The following is a 21,307-nucleotide window of genomic DNA, read 5'->3' as shown; positions in this document are numbered from 1 at the left end:
GTGTTGGTGTCTCAGTGTCGTATCAGTTGTCTAATCGTATCTTTCAAAGATTAGTTCGCACTCGCCCAAGTTTTCCTTTCCATTTGCTTTAGTAAATGGCACCACTTTGGCTTTCATTCACCCAAGTGGAGTAGCATTGGCGTTTTTCGCAAAACAAAAAAAAAACCTTTAAGGCAATGCCTTGGCTTTGCAGATTGGCTGCATGTCGAACATTGGCCGGTGTTTAATTACAGACTAATCTCTAACAATGGCTAACATGGTTGCCACACAGAGACCCAAGATGACAGAGTGCAGTTGTAATTTGCATTGCTGACAAAATACATTGCAAAACAGCATTCCGTGGGGAAATTATGACATGACTTTGGAGAATTTAAAAATGGGAAAAGTCACAAATTTAAAGTAAAAGGCAAAGTAAGAATATAATGCAGTGGGTCAACTTCATTGGAAAATTTCTGAGTACTTTTTTTAGAAGTCATGTCATGTAGCGGCTGACGTAGGGGATGTGGGATACCTATTTACGGTTTTATTGACCGCATATACGACGCGGATGCCGAAAAGCTTAACAAAAGTCACTGTCTCAAATTTCAGTGAAATCGGATTATAAATGCGCCTTTTATGGTGACAAGACTTTAAATCGAGATATCGGTCTATATGGCAGCTATATCCAAATCTGGACCGATCGGGGTCAAATTCAAGAAGGATGGCGAAGGTCCTAACACAACTCACTGTCCGGCGAAATCGGACAATAAATGCGCCTTTTATGGGCCCAAAACCTTGAATCGAGAGATCGGTCTATATGGCAGCTATATCCAAATCTTGACCGATATGGGCCAAATTGAAGAAGGATATCGAGGGACCTGACGAGGGAGGGAGGGAGGGATTGACGAAGAATGTCGAAGGGCCCAACACAACTCACTGTCCCAAATTTCGGCGAAATTGGACAATAAATGCCAATTTTATGGGCTCAAAACCTTAAATCGAGAGATCGGTCTATATGGCAGCTATATAAAAATCTGGACCGATATGGGCCAAATTGAAGAAGGATATCGAGGGACCTAATACAACTCACTGTCCCAAATTTTGACAAAATTGGACAATAAATGCTCCTTTTATTGCCCAAGACATTAAATCGAGAGATCGGTCTATATGGCAAATCTGGACCGATTTAGGTCAAGTTGCAGAAAAATGTCGAAGGGATTTACATATCTCACTGTCCCTAATTCCAGCGACATCGGACAATAAATGTCTCTTTTATGGGTCCAAAACTTTAAATCGAAAGATCGGTCTATGTGGCAGCTATATCTAAATCTGAACCGATCTGGTCCAAATTGAAGAAAAATGTCGAGGGACCTAATACAACTCACTGTCCCCAATTTCTGCGACATCGGACAATAAATGCCTCTTTTATGGGCTCAAAACCTTAAATCGAGAGATCGGTCTATATGGCAGCTATATCTAAATCTGAACCGATCTGGTCCAAATTGAAGAAGGATGTCGAATGGCCCAACACAACTCAATGTCCTAAATTTCGGCGACATCGGACAATAAATGCCCCATTTTATGGACTCAAAACCTTAAATCGAGAGATCGGTCTATATGGCAGCTATATGCAAATCTGAACCGATCTGTGCCATGTTGCAGAAATATGTTGAGGGGTATAACACAACTCATTGTCCCATATTTCAGCAAAATCGAATCATACATATGCCTTTTATGGGCCCAAAACCTTAAATCGAGAGATGGGTTTATAAGGCAGCTATATGCAAATCTGGACCGATCTGTGCCATGTTGCAGAAATATGTCGAGGGGTATAACACAACTCATTGTCCCAAATTTTGGCAACATTGGACAATAAATGTCTCTTTTATGGGCCCAAAACCTTACATCGAGAGATCGGTCTATGTGGCAGCTATATCCAAATCTGGACCGATCTGTTCCAAATTCAAGAAAAATGTCGAGGGACCTAATACAACTCACTGTCCCCAATTTCGGCGACATCGGACAATAAATGCCTCTTTTATGGGCTCAAAACCTTAAATCGAGAGATCGGTCTATATGGCAGCTATATCTAAATCTGAACCGATCTGGGCCAAATTGAAGAAGGATGTCGAATGGCCCAACACAACTCAATGTCCTAAATTTCGGCGATATCGGACAATAAATGCGTTTTTTATGAGCCCAAAACCTTAAATCGAGAGATGGGTTTATAAGGCAGCTATATGCAAATCTGGACCGATCTGTGCCATGCTGCAGAAATATGTCGAGGGGTATAACACAAATTTCAGCAAAATCGGATAATAAATGCGCCTTTTATGGGCCCAAAACCTTAAATCGAGAGCGGTCTATATGTCAGCTAAATCCAAATCTGGACCGATCTGTTCCAAATTGAAGAAAAATTTCGAAGGGCCCAACACAGCTCAATGTCCCAAATTTCAGTAAAATCGGATAATAAATGTGGCTTTTATGGGCCCAAGACCCTAAATCGGCGGATCGGTCTATATGGGGGCTATATTACGATATAGACGATATAGCCCATCTTCGAATATACCCCCATGATTGGGCGGTCGGTATTATAAAAAAGAATTTGTGTTTGTTTGTTTATTCCGTATAGACTCAAAAACGGCTGAACCGATTACCTTGAAATTTGTACACGATTGTGTGGAAGGAAACATAGGCCACATAATTTGTTGATATCGGAAGAGGGGCGGACCCTTCCCTTTCCCCAAAAGTACCCAAAAATAAAAGTTTACCGATTAGGACAATATGGTACTCAAATGAAAGGTATTTAGCAGTAGAGTACGAATTTCATATTAAAAATTGAGTCCAAGTAACTGGGGGCGGCCCCAACCCCTAAAATAGGTTTATTGGCCGAGCATGACGATATGGGACTCAACCCCAAAACACCCTAAAATAGGCTTATTCGATGAGCATGACAACATGGGACTCAAATGAAAGGTATTCGGGAGTAGATTCCAAATATAGACAGGAGAATGGCAAAGGCTTTATAAATTGTTGATATTGGAAGGGGGGCGGATCCTCCCCCGTTACCCCAAAAACACCACCCAAAATCAAAAGTTGAACGATAAGGACAATATGGATATCAAATGAAAGGTATTGAAGAGTAGAATACGAATGTGGCATTAAAAATTGGGTCCAAGTACAGGAACTCCCCAACTAACCCCAATACTTCTAAAATCAGGCAAATTTAGCGTCCATATCAACATGGTGCTCAAATGAAAGATATTCGGGAGTAGATTACGAATCTGACATACAAAAACAGATCAAAGTGTTGGAAGTCACCCCACCGCGCAAAAACTTCCCAAATGGGCACATGACCAATTACGGCTATATGAGACTCGGTTTGTTTGCTTGTTCCGTAGAATCAAAAACGGATGAACCGATTTACTTAAAATTGTCACAGATTGTGTAGGTTTTTGTGGAAGGAAACATAGACGTTTTTGGATATCAAAGGAAATGCTCCAACGTCTCATCATCTTTCCCACATGCCCTACACATGCTAGAGCACAGAATTAGCCTGGGGGTATACATTGAAAACCCAGGGACTGAGATCTATTTTAGACTGCCTGACCATAATACGGTCCTGCAGGCGGAGATCCGAGCGATCACGGAATGCGTGAAGTGGTGTGATGCTAACGCGAGGACGTCGAGTGTGAACATTTTTACCGACAGTAAAATTGCCATAAGGGGAATAACAACCAGGACGGTAAGGAAACGAACAGTCTTGCAGTGTAAGAAGGAGATTACCGCCTTCTCTGAGGATGGCAAAATCCGCTTCGTTTGGTTGCTGGACCATAGCGGAGTGAGGGAAAATGAAAGGGCAGACGATTCGGCGGTGAAGGCCAGAGGACTGCCGTCAATAAGCTTGGTTAACCCGAAGCCTTTCGGGTCGACGCAGTCCGAGTAAAGGGAAACGGTCGGTAGGACGGCGAAAATCCTATGGGGGGATCCAGATCGTGAGAAGACGAGGCTATTACTGAAAGGAAGCAAGAAGGAGGTCAGTATAGCTATTGGTATCATAACGAGACACATAGGACTACGAGCTCACTTATGTAAAATCGGTGCGGGCAAGTGATAGAGTGTGTAGGGCGCATGCGGGGAAGATGATGAGACGTTGCAGCATTTCCTTTGTCATTGCCCGGCTTTCGCGTACAGATACTGGCACTTAGGTGGAGACACAATATCAGACATGAACCAACTTAGGGGAGTGGTATTGAAAACAATTAAGGATTTTGTAAGTAGCTCGGAATTCCTAACTTAAAATTTTCTTTTTATACCCTACACCATAGGATGGGGGTATACTAATTTCGTCACTCTGTTTGTAACACCTCGAAATATGCGTCTAAGTCCCCAAAAAGTATTGGGTTGCCCAAAAAGTAATTGCGGATTTTTCATATAGTCATCGTTGAAAATTTTTTTCACAGCTTGTGACTCTGTGATCGCATTCATTCTTCTGTCAGTTATCAGCTGTTACTTTTAGCTTGCTTTAGAAAAAAAAGTCTAAAAAAAGTATATTTGATTAAAGTTCATTCTAAGTTTTATTAAAAATGCATTTACTTTCTTTTAAAAAATCCGCAATTACTTTTTGGGCTACCCAATATATATATTCTTGATCGTTGTGACATTTTATGTCGAAATAGCCATGTCCGTCCGACTGTCCGTCTGTCAGTCCGTCCGTCTGTCTGTCCGTCCGTCTGTCTGTCTGTCCGTCCGTCCGTCTGTCTGTCCGTCTGTCTGTCTGTCTGTCCGTCCGTATGTCTGTCCGTCCGTATGTCTGTCCGTCCGTCTGTCTGTCGAAAGCACGCTAACTTTTGAAGGAGTAAAGCTAGCCGCTTGAAATTTTGCACAAATACTTCTTATTAGTGTAGATTGGTTGGGATTGTAAATGGGCCAAATCGGTCCATGTGTTGATATAGCTGTCTTATAAACCGATCTTGGATCTTGACTTCTTGAGCCTCTAGAGGGCACAATTCTCGTCAGATTTGACTGAAATCTTGCACGTATTGTTTTGACATCACTTCCAACAATTGTGCTTAGTATGGTTCAAATCGGCTCATAACCGGATATAGCTGTCATATAAACCGATCTTGGGTCTTGACTTTTTAAGCCTCTAGAGGGCGCAATTTTCATCCGATTTGGCAGAAATTTTCTCCAACGGCTTCTACCATGGCCTTCAACATACGTGTGCAATATGTTCTGAATCGATCTATAGCTTGATACAGCTTCCATATAAACCGATCTCCCGATTTTGCTTCTTGAGCCCCGAATCGGATTATAACATGATAAAGCTCCTCCTCTGTCCTTATTCTTTGTTTGCCCAAAAAAAAAGATACTGCGCAAAGAACTCGACAAATGCGATCCATGGTGGAGGGTATATAAGATTCGGCCCGTCCGAACTTAGCACGCTCTTACTTGTTAGAGGTGACTTTATGGTTTTTAGAGCGCACAACAAGCCGATCACTGGCTAAGGTGTATGTCCATGGGGCGGATTAATATCTGCACTATCTTTTCAACCTAAGCTGATAGAGATGTCAAATAAACCGTTTTCCCGGCTTTACTTTTTGAGCCTCTAGAGGGCGCAATTTGAAATTTCACACTATGACTTCTTGGAAACCTGCAGGAAGCAATTCTCATACAATTTTATAAAAAAAAAACTTTGAGATTGCTATAACCTTCCATAATCCATGTTTAGTTACTGACTGTAAAGGCAACTCGTCCAACACTATGACAAATGCCATCTATGGTGGAGGGTGCTCAAGAATCTGCCCACCCACCCAATTTCAATGCTCTGTCACGTTTTAATTTTATATCAATAAATGTCTTTTTTTTTCTCCCAAATTTACTCTATTTCCTCGTTTATATTTTCTGCGGAAATCAAAACTCCATTACCAATATCAATAAAAGTTTTTTATCGATGATTATAGCTGTTTCACACTGAGTAACAAAACACTTGTCAATTACCTCATTTAATTGAAAATTGGCCTCCATTCAATTACCACCACAGCAGGTTAACCCAAATTTTGTTAAAGATCTTATTCAGCAAAAGTTCATAAAATTAAATGTAAACATGACAGTTTTCTCTTTTTTCTGTTTTCCCAAACATTTTTAATAGCGAACTTTTCCCTTTTTTTTCGACATTCATACGGAGCGTTGGCTGTCGAGACAAGTTGAACAAAAAACACGGTTTGCAGCCGTAATCGAAAAGAAAGAGATCAAGTCACATTCTTGATCTTGTGACACGAATTTGTAAGATGTCTTATTTTGTGAGTGTGTGTGTGTGTGTGTGTGTGTGTATGTACAGCTATAAAGTCTGTTATTGCATTGGCTCTTGGGGCAGTCGTATCATTTTGTCTGTCTGTCCGTACATTTGGCTGTATTACATGTTTGTGTTTCATGTTCTTCTTGTTTCCATGCCTCTTCTTCTTTCTCTTCTGCTTCTTCTTCCTTTACATTTATTGTTTACTTTTACTTTATATGGCTTGTTTTACCTTGCCTCCGTTTGGCGTTTTTTGTGTGGTGATCCGGCAGACCAGGTTGACTTACTCAATGGCTGATTGACTGGCTGATTGACTGGCTGTTTGACTTGCTTGGCTTGCTCGCGTCTTGCCGGTTGCAACTCTGTTACAACGCTTTTTTTTTTTTTGTAACGCAAAAACAGCAACATTACCAATCAATGAGTGCTGAAATAAAGGGGATCTCGTCTGATTTGTAATGTCTCAGACACTTTTTCGTCTTCGTTCTTCTTTTCCTTCTTCTCCTTCTTCTCCAATATGGCTGAATGAGAGAGTTGATGTTACTACAACCATGGCAGTTAGAGTTTTTGACAGGATTGAGAGGTAATAAAATTAGCGTTTTGAAGTCAAAGTGTGTTTTTGTACTCTACTCACCATAGGATGGGGCCTTACTAGGGTGTAAATTTATTTGTATCTTTGGACTATTCGATTAAGTGTTTATTTGGAAATTCAGATTAATTCAGATTTATCGTTTAATGTGTCTAATAAAACAAAACGGAATCGAAAGAATATGTACCCAAATAGGGCCCGAATGATAAAAAAAACAAGTAAAAGCGTGCTAAGTTCGGCCGGGCCGAATCTTATATACCCTCCCACCATGGATCGCATTTGTCAAGTACTTTTCCCGACATCTCTTCTTAGGCAAAAAAAAAAAGGATTAAAGAAAAGATTTGTTCTGATATTAGAGCGATATCAAGACATGGTCCGGTTCATACCACAATTAAATTATATCTTGGAGACCTGTGTAAAATGTCACCCAATTCGAATAAGCATTGCGCCCTTTGGGGGCTCAAGAAGTAAAATAGAGAGATCGATTTATATGGGAGCTGTATAAGGCTATAGAGACTAATTCAGACCATAATAAACATGTCATGAAGGGATCCGTCGTACAACATTTCAGGCAAATCGGATACTAATTACGACCTCTAGAGGCTCAAGAAGTTAGGATTCCAGATCGGTTTATATGACAGCTATATCAGGTTATGGGCCGATTTCAACCTTACTTAGCACAAATGTTGGAAGTCATAACAAAACACTACGTGCAAAATTTCAGCCACATCCGATAGGAATTGCGCCCTCTAGTGGCTTAAGAAGACAAGTTACCAGATCGGTTTATATGGCAGCTATATCGGGTTATTGACCGATTTTAAGCATACTTGGCACAGTTTTTTGATATCATAACACGATACATCATGCAAAATTTCATTCAAATCAGATAAGAATTGCGCCCTCTAGTGGCTCAATAAGTCAAGTTACCAGATCGGTTTATATGACAGCTATATCAGGTTATGCACCGATTTAAGCATACTTGGCACAGTTGTTTGATATCATAACAAGATACATCGTGCAAAATTTCATTCAAATCAGATAAGAATTGCGCCCTCTAGTGGCTGAAGAAGTCAAGATTCAAGATCGATTTATATGGCAGCTATATCAGGTTATGGACCGATTTGAGCTTCACTTAGCACAGTTGTCGGAACTCATAGTGAAACACGTCGTGTAAAAGCTCATTCCAATCGGATTTATAGCGCGCCCTCTAGAGGCTTGAGAAGTCAAGACCCAAGATCGGTTTATATGGCAGCTATATGAGGTTATGGACCGATTTGAACCATAATTGGCACAGTTGTTGGATAGCATAACAAGATACATCGTGCAAAATGTCATTCCAATCGGATAAACATTGCGCCCCCTAGAGGCTCAAGAAGTCAAGACCCAAGATCGGTTTATATGGCAGCTATATCAGGTTTAGGCCGATTTGAACCATGGCCCAGTTGTTGGATATCATAACAAAACAAGTCATGCAAAATTTCATTCCAATCGGATATGATTTGTGCCCTCTAGAAGCTCAAGAAGTCAAGATTCAAGATCGGTTTATATGGCAGCTATATCAAAACATGGACCGATATGGCCCATTTATAATTCCAACCGACCCGACCCAAGTATGGTTCACATCGGACTATATTTAGATATAGCTGTCATATAGACCGATCTCCAGATAAAGGGTCTGAAGCCCATAAAAGCTTTATTTTTTAACCGATTTCGTTGAAATTTGAAACAGTGAGCAATTTAAGGTCTTCCGACATCCGTCCCAAAAATGGTTTGGATCGGACTATATTTAGATATAGCTGCCATATAGACCGATCTGCCGATAAAGGGTCTGAAGCCCATAAAAGCTTTATTTTTAATCCGATGTCGCTGAAATTTTAATAACTGCGTTATTTTAGACCTCCCGGCATCCGACCAAAATATAGTTCAGATCGGACTATACTAAGATATAGCCGATCTCACGGTAAAGGGTCTGAAGCCCTTAAAAGCCTTACTTTTTATACGATTTCGCTGAAATTTGAAACAGTGAGTAGTTAAAGGCTTCCCGACAATTGACCCAAATATGGTTCAGATCGGACTATATTTAGATATAGCTGCCATATAGACCGATCTGCCGATAAAGGGTCTGAAGCCCATAAAAGCTTTATTTTTTAACCGATTTCGCTGAAATTTTAAACACTGCGTTATTTTAGACCTCCCGGCATCTGACCAAAATATAGTTCAGATCGGACTATACTAAGATAAAGTCGATCTCCCGATAAAGGGCCTGAAGCCCATAAAAGCTTTATTTTTTAACCGTTTGCGTTGAAATTTAAACAGTGAGTAGTTTAAGGCTTCCCGCCATCTGACCCAAATATGGTTCAGATCGGATTATATTTAGATATAGCTGCCATATAGACCGATCTCCCCATTAAGGGTTTAAAGCCCATTAAAGCTTTATTTATAACCCGATATCGCTGAAATTTTAAACAGTGAGTTTTTTTAAGTCACCCGCCATCTGACCCAAATATGGTTCAGATCGGACTATATTTAGATATAGCTGCCATATAGACCGATCTCCCAATTAAGGGTTTAAAGCTCATAAAAGCTTTATTTTTGTGACGAAAGGGGGTTTACAAATATACCCTAGATGGTGGGTATCCAAAGTTCGACCCGGCCGAACTTAATGCCTTTTTACTTGTTTTACTTCTTTTACTCTTTTTATACCCCCCTAAGTACCCTCATTACAAAATCATGCGTGACTTCAAGTCTGTTATTCTTTTATTCCATTTCCCCAACTGACTTTAATTTTCCTTTGATGGCTGCATGGAACTTAAACATTTCTCTGGAGGTTTTGTTCCATTGATGCAAGTATTTACATACCTATGGAGAATCTATGAAAGCGGCTTCGATGCTAAGATCATATCGCAGCGGGACTTTGCCAGTTAACAGGTTAGTGCAAATTAATGATAACAACCGTTCCCTACCTGTTTCATTTTATTGCGGCAGGCATGCAGAGAGCAGAAATTAATGCAAGCCAATGGGCATGCCATAAGGTATGGGGCCAAGAAATGAAAGGGGTAGGGAAATTACTTTTGCCATTTGTAGATTTTCAAAGGATTTGGATTACACTGTAATAACATCTACAGTGGTTTCCTGTTTGTACACTTCCCATGGTCTGAGGTTTTGTGGTGTTTGGCTTTAATTCAATGCCATATCATCATCATGTTCATCGCTCTTCATCATGCGGACAATGTTTGTTGTACTGTCCATTTTCATTCGTCGCTCATGCGTGCGTGGGCTTGACATTTAACCACTGCTTTGAAAGTGAATGCAAAAGCGAGAGTGACGGATGGCAGCGCGGACAGACAGGCGGACTTTCATTAAGATGTCGCTGAGTGGTGGCAGTTTCAAATATAAATTATTTCATGTCATTACTTTGCATTTCATTTCCATGCCACATAAAGTTTTTAGTTTATGAGCCATTAGCTATGAACTCCTAGAAGCATGTGCGGCATTTAAATTCCAATTAATAGAAGATAGTTTTTAATTGATCGACGCTGATAGCAAATTCCTTAAAAAAGATGATTTAATACATGCAAAAGCCTTTCCTATACTAGGCTGGCAAGGGGAGTGACTAAGGCAATAACCTCTATAGTAGATTTAGGAGGAATAGCGAAACCACCTTCAGGGGCCAGTTTGACTCATTGTCATCTATGAAAATGTCTCAGAAAAAAATTTGCAATTTCTATTCAATTATCAACAAAATCCTGCTCGACTCTCTCCCCTTTGAGAGAAATAACTTCGAAAAAAAAGAAAATTTTTTGTCTTTAAAAAAAATGTTTACTACCTAAGGCTGGACTATATTCGCTTTTCGCGATATTTTTCGCCAATAACTTTTTATACCCCCCACCATAGCATGGGAGGTGTACTTATTTCGTCATTCCGTTTGTAACACCTCGAAATATGTGTCAAGACCCCATACAACAACAAATACAAATTTTGCCCATGAACATTTCACTAAGCAACAGGGGGCAAACTTCTCACATATCTATGAGTGCAGTCCGATTCAAGCTCATTGATAAGGGGCCTTCTTTTTATAGCCGAGTCTGAACGGCGTGCCGCAGAGCAACACCTCTTTGGAGAGAAGTTTTACATGGCATAATACCTCACAAATGTTGCCAGCATTAGGAGGGGAAAACCACCGTGGAATTTTTTTTCTCATAGTCTCGCCAGGATTCGAACCCAGGCGTTCAGCGTCATAGGCGGACATGCTAACCTCTGCTCTACGGTGGCCTAAGACCCCATAAAGTATGTATATTCTTGATCGTCTTGACATTTTAAGTTAAGTCGATCTAGCCATGTCTGTCCGTCCGTCTGTCGAAAGCACGCAAACTTTCAAACGAGAAAGGCTAGGCGCTTGAAATTTTGCACAAATACTTCTTATTAGTGTAGGCCAGTTGGGATTGTAAATGGGCCAAATCAGTCCATGTTTTGATATAGCTGTCATATAAACCGATCTTGGGTCTTGAGCTTCTACAGGGCGCAATTCTTATTCGATTTGATCTAAATCGGTTGATAACATGATATAAATAGCTGCTATATGAACCGATCTTCGGTCTTGACTTCTTGAGCCTCTAGAGGGCGCAATTCCGAACCAATTCGGCTGAAATTTTGCATAAAGTGTTCTGGTATAACTCCTAACAACTGTACCAAGTATTGTTTAAATCAGTCCAAAACCTGTATAAATCAGTCCAAACCGCCATATAAACCGATTTCCCGAATAGACTTCTTGAGCCTCTAGAGGGCGCAATTCCTATCCGATTTTGGTGAAATTTTGCATAAAGTATTCTGTTATGACTCCTAACAAATGTGCCAAGTATAATATAAATCAGTCCAAAACTTTATATAGCCGCCATATAAACCGATCTTGAATCTTGACTTCTTGAGCCACTAGAGAGCGCAATTCCCATCCGATTTGTTCGAAATTTAGCATGAAATGTTTTATTTGGATTTCCAACAATTGTGTTAGGTATGGTTTAAATCAGCACATATTCCGACATAGCCGCCATATAAATCAATCTCCCGAATAGATATCTTGAGCCTCTAGAGGGCGCAATTCTTATCCGATTTAGCTGAAATTTTGCATGTGGTGTTTTAATATCACATCCGACAACTATGGCAGGTATGGTCTAAATCGGTTGGTAATATGATATAACTGCCACATAACCAATCATGGGTCTTGACTTCTTGAGCCTCTAGAGGGCGTAATTCCGATCCAATTCGGCTGTAATTTTGCATAAAGTGTTCTGGTATGATTCCTAACAAATGTGACAAATACAGTATAAATCAGTCCAAAATTTGATATATTTTTTTTTTGCCCATGAACATTCCACCGATCTCCCGAATAGACTTCTTGAGCCTCTAGAGGGCGCAATTCCTATCCGATTTGGCTGAAATTTAGCATGACGTATTTCGTTATGACTTCCAACAACTGTGTTCAAGTATGGTTCAAATCGGTCTATAAACTAATATAACTGCCATATAAACCGATCTTGGGTTTTGATTTCTTGAGCTTCTCAAGGGCGCACTTATTATCCGATTAGTCCAAAATTTTGCATGAAATGTTTTATTCGTACTTCCAACAATTGTGTTAAGTATGGTCTAAATCAGTCCATATCCCAGAATAGCCGCCATATATACCGATCTCCCGATTAGACCTCTTGGGCTTCTAGAGGGTGCAACTCTCATCCAATATGGTTGAAATTTTGCATATGACGTTTTGGTATGACTTCCAACATCGGTTCTAAGTATGGTCTAAATCGGTATATAACCTGATATAGCTGTCATATAAACCGATCTCCCAGTTTGACTTTTTGAGCCTCTGGAGGGCCCACTTTTAACTCGATTTGCATGAAATTTTGAAAGTGGTGTTTTTTTATGACTGGTGTTTTTCTATTCGAAAAAGTCATTTAAAGAAATTGGCAAATGCCATCCATAATGACGGGTATATAAAATTCGGCCCGGCCGAACTTGGCACGCTTCTACTTATTTTAGATAATAAATTTTGCTTACGGTAAAACTATAATAAAATTGTAATTTATCATTCTTATTTGTGTAGAAATTCAAAAATGAATCGCGAAAATCAAAGGTTTTCAACGGTGAAAAACGAACATAGACCAGCCATTACACATATTTGGGTAACCACATTATCAACCCACCTGGCAACTCTGGTAATCCTTTTTAAATGCTGTCAAGAAAGTCTGCTAGCAGCTGCCAATGGCTATGATGATGATGATGATGATGTTAATCTGCAACAGTTGAAGTAATTTTTCTTTTACAAATAATCCCCCAACATAACAAATGTATAAAACTAGTGAATTAATAATTTAAAGTAAAAGTAGTTTGATTTATTCCTTTTTAAAAAGTTGCGTGTTTAATATTGTTTTTTTTTTTTTAATTTTTGCTGCACATTGTATTATTGTTGTTGTTGTTGTTACACAGGTATTTGTGTATATGCAATTGCTCTTCTAATACACTTCAATGCACTTGCATGTGTTATCTTTGTATGCCTTCATAAACAGACATGTAATTACATATTTGTTTGTGTTTTGGGCTTTATTTCAGCAATTTTATTTTTTTTTTTATATTTGCATATAAAATATATTTCATTCTGAAGTTTATTTGTTTATTATCTTTTCTGTTTGTTTGATTGCCTGGCTGATTGTCTTATTTTATCTTAATTTTGTTACAATTTAACCATATCTATCTACATACCTACTGTATGCCGTGATCATTCCTATGGACGACGTACATACCTATACTCACTCATTCAGAGATTGCACAAAACAACGTGGCAGTTAATATTTGAGAAGCAAAAACAAATACAAGTGACAGTTGTTGATGAAGGGGTGTGAGGTGTGGGAGCCAAGAGAAATGCTAGAGCATTAGCATCTCATGAAGGGAGAGCAACGAGTTACAAGTCAACCGCTCAAAAGTATTTCTTTGACAAAGTCATCCACAAAATTCTCGTCTCGCATATTTTTATTTTCTAAATAACTAATCAAGCATAACAATAACAATTTTAAGTGTGTCTTTGGTGGTGCAATAGGGTTGCCGAATTTTGTTTTTTATCAATGAAAACTAGTTTGCTAGCTTTAAGGCGATATTTTTCCTCAATTCGCCAATCGTTGATTTCATGCAGCAGGACATTCCCATATTACCGATTGTAAAATTTAAACAAGATATGGTCCGTTTCGGACCACAATTAAATTATATGTTGGAGACCTGTGTAATATGTAAGCCAATTCGAATAAGAATAGCGCAATTTAGGCGCTCAAGAAGTAAATAAGAGAGATCGATTTGTTTGGGAGCTGTATCAGGCTATAGACCGATTTAGACCATAATAAAAACGTACGTTGATGTTCATAAGAGCATCTGTCGTACAAAATTTCAGGCAAATCGGATAATAATTGCGATCTCTAGAGGCTCAAGAAGTCAAGATCCCAGAACGGTTTATATGGCAGCTATATCAGGTTATGAACCGATTTGAACCTTATTTGTTGTTGAAAGTGATAACAAAATACGTCATGCTAAATTTCAGCCAAATCGGATAAGAATTGCGTCCTCTAGTAGCTCAAGAAGTCATGTTACCAGATCGGTTTATATGACAGCTATATCAGGTTATTTACCGATTTGAACCATGCTATGCACAGTTGTTGGACATCATAACAAAACACACCGCGCACAATTTCATTCAAATCAGATAAGAATTGCGCCCTCTAGTGGCTCAAGAAGACTAGATTCAAGATAGGTTTATATGACAGCTATATCAGGTTATTGACCGATTTGAACCTAACTTAGCACCGTTGTTGGATACCATAAGTAAACACGTCGTGCAAAATTTCATTCCAATCGAATAAGAATTGAGCCCCCTAGAGGCTCAAGAAGTCAAGACCCAAGATCGGTTTATATTGCAGCTATATCAAAACATTAACCGATTTGGCCCATTTACAATTCTAACCGACCTACACTAATAAAAAGTATTTGTGCAAAATTTTCAAGCGGCTAGCTTTACTCCTTCGAAAGTTTGCGTGATTTCGACAGACAGACGGATGGACGGACATGGCTAGATCGACATAAAATGTCACGACGATCAAGAATATATATACTTTATGGGATCTCAGACGAATATTTCGAGTAGTTACAAACAGAATGACGAAATTAGTATACCCCCATCCTATGGTTTAGGGTATAAAAAAAGTGTTATTATATCATGTTTAAAGATGGGCGCTGGGTAAATACCCAAAAGCTATTCACCCGGTTAATTGGATAAATACACGGGTATTTACCCATTTATACCCAAAATCTGGGTATTTATAATTTTGCAGATATCTTGGATATAAAAACAGTTTGCAAACAATTTTTGATGATTTCGCATTCTTTGTATATAAACCTGATCTTCTGATCTCATAAAATCGAATTTTAGTTATATATAGCCGCTAAATGGACCGATCTCTAGACTCAAAGTCTCGAGGCAATAAATTAGTAATTTTTCATCCGATTTTGATGAAATTTGGCATAGTGAGTTCTGGTAGAACTATACTTGGATATAGCTGCTATAGACCGACCGCCCGATCTCCCGACGTAGGGTATTGAGGCCATAAAAGATCCATTTATTACCCAATTCGATGAAATTCGGCGCAGTGTGTTCTGGTACCCGTTTCTGTTAAATGTGGTCCAGATCGGACCATATTTGGATATAGCTGACATATAGACCGATCTACCGATATAGTGTAATGAACCAATAAAAGGAGCAGTTTTCATCCTATTTCGATGAAATTAGGCACAAAGAGTTCTGGTATCCCTCTAAACTCTTTTGTTGAATACCGTCCAGATCGGACAATATTTGGTTATAGCTGCCATATAAACCGATCTCCCAATATAGAGTATAGAGCCCATAAAATCAGCATTATTCATCCGATTTGGATGAAATTTCAAACCATGCGTTTTGATAGACCTCTAGACCTTTGTTTCGAACATCGTCCAGATTGGACCATGTTTGGATGTAGCTGCCATATAGACCGATCTCCCGATATACTGGTATAGAGTACGAATGTGATATCTTACTTTAAGGAATGACTACACGCAAAAAAATTAAATGTTTGGAATATCTTAGCGCCGAACAAATCTGTTTTATTGGGGAAGTACTATTTTATTTTATTTATTTATTTCATTTCATGCAATGCGAAGCCATCAGGCCTATAAATAATCACACTATGCATAAGACGTACTTTTTCTAACATAAGTTAAAAAACTACTCAATTTATTTTTAGAGTACTTGTCCAACTTTTCCTTCCACCGTTGAACGTTAGCAGTGACTTTGCCATATTTTGATGTTAAAGTCAATTCGGTTATAGAAAAACTTCGTCTGTCCCCCTAATTTTGAAAGTGCGTGTTTGAGGCTCGAGCCCGTGGATCCCCCTAGGGGTCAAAAACCCCCCTTAGGGGGAAGTAGTCCAACCTAGGCAATATGGGTATCAAATGAATCGTATTGATTAGTAGATTACGAATATGCAACCATCTTGAGAACATTGAACCATTATTGGAAAATTTCCGAAATTGTTATTGTTATCTTAAATAAAACTCTATTTGCCTTTCAAGGTTGGAAAAATTTGGCGGCCTTCGGTCGGGACTGACATTTTTTCCTTCTCCATATGTCCAACAGTGGGGAAATAGACAAAAGCATTTTATATAAAACTATTTTCCTTCCAAAGATTTTTGTAAAAAAGCGCGATTTTTTTGAAAATTTTTGAATTCTTTTGTAAATATATATTTGTATTTATTTATAGTCCTTCTAGAGCATATTCGTAATCTACTCGTTTATACCTTTAATATGATACTCATATTGCCTAGGTTTAAGAGGGTTCCATATTATCAAGACCCCGTAGGGAAGGCCCGGGTAAAAATTTCGGACCTTTGTTTACATATTAGTAGTCTACTTATCAGTTTATCTTTCAATTGATACCCATATTGCATAGGTTGGATTACTAACCCCCAAGGGGGGTTTTTTGGCCCCTAAGGGCATGGGTCCAAACCTCAAAAACGGACTTCATATTCGGGTTCCTGGAGTCAAAGTTAGGGGGTATGCAAAAAATTAGATTTTTTTGCGAACAACCCCGTAATATACAGTTCAACCCAAATAATATTTCGATATAACTGGGCCTTTTTACGCTGATTTTTTTACATAATACATTTTTATTTGCTTTGCCTTTTCTTTGGCAATTTCCTATATCAAAAAAGTTTTTGGCAACTCTGTTTGGGAGTTGACTTTGGTTTTGTCTTGTTTTGAACTCTCCACCTCAACTCGGCTTCAGCATCAAAGGTAATAATACACCGTTGTTGTTGTTGTTGTTGGAATGCTCAATTCTTATAAAACCAATGGACCCAAAAGGCAGACAGCCTTAACAAAAAGTGCCCACAATGCACACATTCACACACATATAGCAAAATGTGCATGCACAAAGCCCCGCTCAGTCTCCCAACACCCACCCAAAACTCAACAATAAATGAAGAATGATTACTTGTTGCCGTTAAAAAAAAAGAGAGAAACAACAACAAACCAAAGCAGCAGCAGCAGTCACAATACAGCCAACAACAAAAACAATATCGCAAATAAAACTCGTTCACTTTTTTATTGACGATTTTTTTACCTTAACTAATGTGGACGATGTTGTTACTCTCGCTGAGAAGGGTGGTGGGTTGTTGGGTTTCGATGAAATGAATTTGGCTTCAACTGAAACTTCACTTTGATTACTGCGAATGGGTTAGTTAAGCGCAAAACCGTTCTTTGTTCACTTGTTTTTAATTATGCTACACACTCAGGCGCTTGAAGAACTTTAAAAACAAAGCTGTTCAATTTAAAATGCCTTTATTTCTTAATTGATATGATCTTTGTTTCTTTTTTCTTTGCAATTCACTTCACTCGCACTATGTGTGCTTCTTTTGAAACCTTATTTTTTTAAAGTTTGCAACAATTCACACTTTCGTACGTGTTTCACACGTCCTTTTTTCGTTTTGCTTATTTAACACACCGAGTATTCGCCGTCTTCTAAACTCGTTTGATTACGTTCGCGTACAAGAGAAAAACAAAACCAGAAAAAACCCGTAAACCCGTTAAAACATCCAACGTCTACCAGCAACGAAATCGTATTGAATGTAAGCTCGTGTTATCTGTAGTTTTGGAGTCATCTTTCACACAGCAGCATAGAGCCTCACAAATGCCGCTACTGCAAACAATGTTGCCGTCAACGTTGACGCCGAGTCCGGAGCTATGTTGTGCCAACTATTCATATGAGGAACTATATGGAAATGAAACGAAAAGACAACGCCATGCGTGAACCATACAAACACACGTTAGCAAACATTCATGCATGTTTAGTTAGCATTCGAAGTTTACACCCAACAAAATTTGTGAGTTCTACAATAAGTAGGAGAAAAAGAGAACACAACTATTCCAATGAACTTGCAGGAGGGAATATTTTAAGAATTAAATCGAAAATATTGTAAAATAATTTCAAATTTGGGCGATACTTTGCTCAATTAGTGGTGTGAACCTTGTCGTAAAAAAGGGTTGGTTATCGTTGGATTCTGCACAATTTGACAATCGCTCAAAAAAAAAAGACTCGTGTCGATTAGTGCGAAGAAATGTTGAAAAAATACGATCACAATGCGTTTATAAGATCATCACAGGTGGTCAATCGTAGATCTGTGCATACGAGCCCGAAACAAAACAACAATCGATGGCGTTGGTCTTCGAAGTCGAGCCAAATCCAACGTAATTTGTTAGCGAAAGAAGCACTTCGAAGCAAATGGTGTCCTGTTTCTTCGGCAAAACTGGTCATAAGGCGACTGTCCCACTTGAGCGACGTAGGACAGTGAATTGACTGATTGTGTGATTGCCTGAAGTGTAAGAAGAAATCGAAGAAGTATGAGCGCGCTAAGTACGGCCGGGCCGAATCTTATATAACCTCCAATATGGATCGCATTTGTCAAGCTTTTTGAATGACTTTTTCATATATATAAGTATGAGCTATATCAAGTTATTAACCAATATGAACCGTACTTAAGTCATAGAAAAACACCACCTTCAAATTTCAGGCAAATCGAGTAATATTTGCGCACTCCAGAGGCTCAGAAAACTAAATTGGGAGATCGGTTTATTTGACCGCTACATCAGGTTGTCAACCATTTAGACCAACAGTTGTTGGAAGTCGTACTAAAACGACACATGCAAAATGTCAACCAAATTGGATAAGAATTGAGCCCTCTAGAAACCCAAGAAGTTTAATAGGGAGATCGGTTTATATGGAAGATATATCAGGTTATGGACTGATTTATTTGGCACAGTTGTTGGAAGTCGATATGTGCAAAATTTCAGCCAAATCGGATAAGAGTTGCGCTCACTATAAGCTCATGAAGTAAATTAGGGAGATCGGTTTATATGACAGCTATATCAGGTTATGAACCGATTTGAACCATAGTTAGCACAATTGTTGGAAGTGATACCAAAACACCAAATGCAAATCAGATTATAATTGCGCACTCAAGAAGTCAAGACCCAAGATCGGTTTATTTGGCAGCTATATCAAAATATGGACCGACCAAAAACTATTTGCATCAATTTTTTATACCCGGTGGTGGGTAGGATAGGATAGGGGATATATTCATTTAGTCATTTAGTTTGCGACGCATCGAAATATCAATTTCCGACCCGACAAAGTATATATATTTCGGATTGTCGTAAAATTCTAAGACGATTTAAAAATTGAGATATTTGACTGAAATTTGGCACACGCTGGTTAAGTTCTTGAACGAGCCAAATCGAACCATATTTGGGTACAGCTGCTATATAGACCGATCTGACCATAAAGGGTCTAATGCCCATAAATGCTTTTAATTTTTATCCGATTTCGCTGAAATTTGAAACAGTGAGTAGCTTAAGGCCTCCCATCATCTGACCCAAATGTGGTCCAGATCGGACTCTATTTAGATATAGCTGCCATATAGACCGACCTGCCGATGAAGGGTCTGAAGCCCATAAAAGCTTTATTTATCACCCGATTTCGCTGAAATTTTTAAAAGTGAGTTAATTTAAGCCTCCCTATAGCTGACCCAAATATATTTCAGATCGGACTATGTCTAGATATAGCTGTCATATAGATTAAGCCCATAAAAGCTTTATTTTTTTTTACCGATTTCACTGAAATTTGAAACGGTAAGTAGTTTTAGCCCTCCCGATATCTGACCTAAATATGGATTAAATTGGACTATATATGGATATAGCTGCCATATAGACCGATCTCCAAAAAAAAGTGTCTGAAGCCCATAAAAGCATTATTTTTTAACCGATTTCCCTGAAATTTGAAATAGTGAGTAGCTTTAGGCCTCCCAACATAAGACCCAAATGTGGTTCAGATCACACTATTTTTAATTATAGCTGCCTTATCGGCCGATCTGCCGATAAAAGGTCTGAAGCTCATAAAAGCATTATTTTTTAACCGATTTAGCTGAAATTTGAATTAGTGAGTAGATTTAGGCCTCCCAACATAGGACCCAAATATGGTTCAGATCGGACTATGTCTAGATATAGCTGTCATATCGACCAATCTACCGATAAAGGGTCTAAAGGCCATAAAAGCATTATTTTTTATCCGATTTCGCTGAAATTTGAAACAGTGGGCAGTTTTAGGCCCCCCTCCATCTGACCCAAATATGGTAAAGATCGGACTGTATTAAGATATATCTCTCGTATATATATATATATAAAGCTTTATTTATTACCCGATTTTGTTGAAATTTTAAATACAAAATTCAACAGTGACTTATATTTATTAGACCACTCAATGTCCGTGCCGAATTTGGGTGCATAAGTTATCCAATTTTCACCGAATTGTTACGAAAGAGGGTTTACATATTTACCCGAGGTGGTTGGCATCCAAAGTTCGGCCCGACCGAACTTAATGCCTTTTTTTACCCTCCACCATAGGATGGGGGATGTTTGTAACACCTCGAAATATGCGTCTAAGACCCCATAAAGTACATATGTATATTCTGGATCTTTGTGACATTTTAAGTCGAACTAGCCATGTCCGTCCATCCATCCGTCCGTCTGTCTGTCGAAAGCACGTTAACTTTTGAAGGAGTAAAGCTAGCTGTTTGAAATTTTGCACATTCACTTCTTATTAGTGTAGGTCGGTTGGGATTGTAAATGGGCCAAATCGGTCCATGTTTTGATATAGCTGCCATATAAACTGATCTTGGGTCTTGACTTCTTGAGCCTCTAGAGGGCGCAACTCTCGTCCGATTTGACTGAAATTTTGCACATAGTGTGTTGATATGACTTCCAACAACTGTGCTTAGTATGATACTAATCGGTTCATTACCTGATATAGCTTGCATATAAACCGATC

At 38.8% G+C, this 21,307-nt stretch overlaps 1 protein-coding gene across 2 annotated transcripts in view; it reads right to left on the bottom strand.

Moving 5' to 3' along the window:
* The window catches only part of LOC106094432 (tetraspanin-18), a 152,870-nt gene extending 134,782 nt beyond the window's left edge, over nt 1-18,088 (bottom strand). The window contains exons 1-2 of one of the 2 annotated variants that reach the window (XM_059363611.1): nt 17,549-18,088; nt 13,058-13,147 (exon numbers count right to left, since the gene is read on the bottom strand). The gene's annotated coding sequence lies outside the window, so the exon portion shown is untranslated. The remainder of the gene's footprint in view (nt 1-13,057; nt 13,148-17,548) is intronic. The other variant, XM_059363607.1, reaches the window with a different exon arrangement.
* Nucleotides 18,089-21,307: the final 3,219 nt, after the last annotated feature.

This window comes from Stomoxys calcitrans, chromosome 1 (assembly GCF_963082655.1).
Source record: "Stomoxys calcitrans chromosome 1, idStoCalc2.1, whole genome shotgun sequence".
Classification (NCBI taxonomy): domain Eukaryota; kingdom Metazoa; phylum Arthropoda; class Insecta; order Diptera; family Muscidae; genus Stomoxys; species Stomoxys calcitrans.
The sequence above is the reverse complement of the archived record's forward strand: the minus strand, read 5'-3'. Positions and strand labels throughout refer to the sequence as shown.